The following is a 4976-nucleotide window of genomic DNA, read 5'->3' on the forward strand; positions in this document are numbered from 1 at the left end:
TCGTTAGGGTTCCAATCCACAAAAATGCAAGCCAATTCAAGTTTGGTATGTTTTTTCTTTATTTGTGGACTCCTACTATCGCACTCCTGTTACACTGTCAAGGCATCTGAAGGTTCTCCTGGCCATTCCATCCATAAACTTAAAGTGGTATCATATAGGGTCAGCAATAAATCACCACCACCGCCGCCAAAACCCAGTGCTCCAATTCGTTCCAAACCACCATTGCCACGACCATCAGCGCCACCACCTCCACTGCCTCCTTATCCAGTTAGGTCACCAGAGCCATGATCTTTCGATCTTAGTTTGTTTATAATGATGATCGATCAATTGTAATTTATTTATGTCAATTTAGTCTTTAAACACACTTGCTGGTTGAACATATCTCTGCTCTTCCTGTTATCATATATTTACTTTTCAGTTGTAAAGCAAATAAACCCGGCTCATGTGGATTTTTATAAGTTGAATATTGATGGTACTACTACTTCTAGAAAAATTGGAGCTGGAGGAGTAATTAGAGATCATGCTGGTTCTTGGTCTGCTGGTTTCCGAATCAATTTGGAATTGGCTCTATCCTTGATGCTGAGGCGTGGGGCCTTTTTTATGGTTTGAAGCTTGCTACTAAATTGGGCATTTCTAAGTTGGAAGTTGAATATGACTCGGCCATTCTTGTTAACTTGATGCAGAGTTCCAATACTGATTTCTCCCTATTGGTTCTCTGATAAATGGTTGCAAGTTCTTTATGCTGAAAAGGGAGGATGTCAAGATGGTGCATGTTTTTAGAGAGTCTAATATGACAGCTGATGCAGTTACTAAGGACAGTATCAACCATGAACTTGGTTTGATCACTTTTCAAAACCCTCTCATTCATATGCTGCTTCTTCCTTTCTTGATGATCTTTGTGCAGTGTCTAGAGCCAAAAGAGCTAGCAACTATTTCAGCATTTAGTTTTTTCTTTCTTTTTGTTTGGGTCTTTTAGACCCCGGTTGTAACAAAAATAAATAAATAAACCCGGCCGCCAGTTTATGATAGCTGCACTGACAACCATGTATTCACATCTTTGATCGAGAGGTTGAGGGTAACGTATTCATGCCGGTCTCTGTAAAAATTAATTCATATACAGTAGAACATCGTTAAATTAATACCCGATTAATTAATAATCTCGTTAAAATAATATTTTTTGCCGGTTCTGACTCGGGACTAACGTGCTAAATTAATATTTCACTAAATTTGTAAGATAATATAAATTTGAGAATTCATATAGACCACATCGAATATATAATATTAATAATGACATGATTTATATACCTTTATAAGGATGTTATTGAAGAATTTTGTTGATTCAATTATCATCAAATAAAATTATACAATAAATCGAACAACAAAAATATTTTAAATAACGGTATCCATGATAAATCCAACAATGTAGTGCATGAACAAAAATAAATCCAACAATGTGTTGCATAAACAAAAAATAAAACTCTTTTTTCTTCGAAAAAAAAAGAAAAAAATATTTATTATACTTTGATTAATTAATAAGTTATTAATTAATCGATAAATTAATATATTATTAATTTATTGATATATTTATATCTCGCTAAAATAATAAATTTTCTCAATCACGAGTCTATTAATTTATTTAAAAAATTACTGTATTGTGACAATTTATTTAAAATTGTAGTACGTGTGATTGTATATAAAACCAGTGGGCAGAGGTAGCAGACTAGCAGATTCGTTGAAACAATGGGCAGTGATCCTAATCTTAGCCACATGTCTAAAAACATTGAAGAGTAGTAATGAAGATCAGAAATTCAGAATCATCAAATTACCACTACAAAAACAGTAGATTTCATGTGTTCAAAACTTCAAAATCATGATGCACTTGACAAAATGAAAACAGTTACCAACCCATAGGTAATTTGTCGGTTCACTCACACCATCACATACAATAATTCTTATGTATTATAGCGTCTGGTTAATTTAGTGTTCGGTTACAAAATTGTACTACAAACAAGGCAATCGCTTGAGTAACGTACCATGATCAAAGGCTGTGGTCATCCATTGATAGATCATTAGATCAAATTGTGAATCAGTCAAGATCGAGCAGATGCTCTGAAATCTAAATTATAAACGACGGGAAAGTTGTTGATACCAGTGTGCAAGTCCGGCAGGTCCGGACCCCTCTGAGTTTGTCGTTTCATGTGTTTACACCATAAAATATATATGCTATTATTTTATTTTTACATATGAACCTCTTAGCCAATCATATTTCACCACCTCATTACTTAGGTAAGACAGAGAGAGAAAGTAAGCAGACAGTTCAAATATATTATACTATTTTATATACAATATAATAAAAAGAAACTATTGGCTATTGCACAATTAAGTTCTATAAATGTATAAATAAAGTAATGATGAGTTATTACAATTATTAAAAAGATTAAACATATGCCAAAAAAAAAAGATTAATAATTTTGATTTTTTAGATTGTAATAAATTTTATGCCAAATTTTTATACATCAGCTTCTCTGATCTCTATTGCATACATACAGTTTAATAAGCTTATCAATGGAAAATGACAATACATATGAACTAGGGTTTTAGAATTTATATACAGTATCATATAGCTAACGCAAATAAATTTAGACTCTTTATATGATTCATAAATTCAAAGTTGATGCTACGAGATCGAGTAAAGGAGGAGCAGCAACAGCAATAACTACTTTTAGGAGTTGGATAACGGATGAGATTCTGCACACTTTTCCAAATAGGGGAGCAACCCTCCTATGTTGTGTATTTGGACAATTATAATTGCATAGTCTAATTCTCAGTTAAATGATTTATGATGCATTAAATGTTGTGAAAACCTGAAATTATGCACGATTTCAAGATAGAGTAAGTAGTGAATTATCGCGTGTGTTGACATGAGAGTAACATGACCCTATCATTCTAGGTAATTCTACGGTGTTGATGACCGTGAACATCCGGGGGCTTATTTATTTTTGGATCTATTATTTTCTACAGTATTGAGAGCATTCTATTTAAATTGACACTATTGATACTCTGTTATTATAACAGACGTGTAGTTGGCCTCGACTATTTAGGATCGGCACGGCCAAGTTGGACTATATGCATCGCACCGAATAAATATGATACCCTGTGTAATTAATTACAATAAATCTGTAGATCGTTAGATTGAGAAATATTTAAATCAGAGGTCAACTTGGTTTTTCGGAAAAGAACTTTCACTGATAACAAATTAGTGGTCAATGAAGTAGGTTAATTATCGAAGATAAACGTTAATGCATTGCGGCTATAAAACCAGCAATAAGATATGATCGTCGCTCCTCATTCAAAATCTTATTGCGTACCAAAACGATGAAGGCCTATCAAACTTTGCTATCCTTGTTGTTGGTTTGTGGATTATTACTATCACAGTACTCTGGTAACAAGGTTGAAGCTGCATCTGGAGGGTTTTCCGGCCATTCCATGAGCAAATTAAGAGTGGTGTCCAACAGGGTCATTCGCAGGTCTCCACCGCCGCCTCCCCAACCTAATCCTCCAGTTCACTTCTCTCCACCACCGCCACAGTCGCCACCACAGGAGTAGCCACCACATCCATATATTGTTCTACGTACGACCTAAGATATATAAGTAGTATCATTTCTCATCTCTGGTTCATATATATCTTCACGGTACGTGCGTCTAATGGTCCATATTGTTCCCCATATTTTATCTCTATGTGTTCGGAATTCATTTAGGCTTCTTATACAGTTTAACAAGAACGTATCAAATTTTATGCTATAGATTCCAAATATATAATAATAAAAGAAAGTATCTGATGAATATATGTGAGATTTTCTTTAAGCACTTTGGTTCAAATTGAATTAACATCTCTTGATCAATTCAATCCACATCTTTTTCTTTTTTCACCGAATGAGCCAGTGCGAAAAGATAAAGATAAATAAACGTTAAGGGATAAACAATAGTATACATTGACATTCCTGGATATTTACAATTTATTATGAATGCATGACTGTAAATTTGCGCTTTTTTCGATCAACATATATTAACATACAGATATGTATAATATAAATCTCGTACAAAACCTTCGAATATTGCCTAGCTAAAGGAGAAAATATAAAAGATAAAGAAATTCGTCGACAGCAGGGATCGAACCTGCGCGGGCGAAGCCCAACAGATTTCAAGTCTGTCTCCTTAACCACTCGGACATATCGACAACTTAGTTCGGTACTTTCATTAAAAGCTACACTATTTACAGACTCTTGTAGAAAATTCCTTTTATAGCCTGCAAATATGTTGACATAGATTGAGACATTGAGTAATCCTAAAGGATAAAAACCAATTATCTAGGTGTAGAAATTTAGCGGTTTATATTTCTGATGTAAAACGCTATAATTATCAACACACTTGAGGGTTCATAACTAATCAATAATCTTTAACCAAAAAAAAAACTAATCAATAATCTTATAAAGATTGTTAGCTAGTTAACAAAGTTAGAGTCCAAGTCTAACACCATAATTACTTGGGTCTGAGCATCCGGCCATTTTAAAGAACAAATTGATAAAAAAATAGTGAACATCTTATAAACTACTCGGCCTACAAGTAATCTGAAACACTAGCAACAACTTTTTCAATAGCCAACATATTCTGAAGTTCCTTTGTGTGAAAATCACGTACACTAGGACCGACTAGGTTATGTGCAATGAACAATCTAACATTACTGAATATTATACCACGAGAGTAGCTAGCAAACAAATATGTATCACCAACACCCTATTACTCTAATCACTGATTCGAAGCCCAAAGGAACCAAGTCATGTATTAGAAGACAATTAACAGCTAATTAACATGGCTGGCTTGTGTGCTATATTGAGTCAATCTACTTATTCGATTCAAAAATACAAAGGTTCCTCCCAAGTAAATATTTTATGTAAATATTCCGAGACAAAGGAGAA

General features: G+C 33.8%; 1 non-coding gene across 1 annotated transcript; it reads right to left on the minus strand.

The window, feature by feature from the left end:
- Positions 1-4155: 4155 nt before the first annotated feature.
- On the minus strand, positions 4156-4237 carry TRNAS-UGA (transfer RNA serine (anticodon UGA)). The gene has a single exon. It is a non-coding gene; the product is annotated as a tRNA-Ser (tRNA).
- Positions 4238-4976: the final 739 nt, after the last annotated feature.

Source organism: Argentina anserina, chromosome 6, assembly GCF_933775445.1.
Source record: "Argentina anserina chromosome 6, drPotAnse1.1, whole genome shotgun sequence".
Taxonomy (NCBI): domain Eukaryota; kingdom Viridiplantae; phylum Streptophyta; class Magnoliopsida; order Rosales; family Rosaceae; genus Argentina; species Argentina anserina.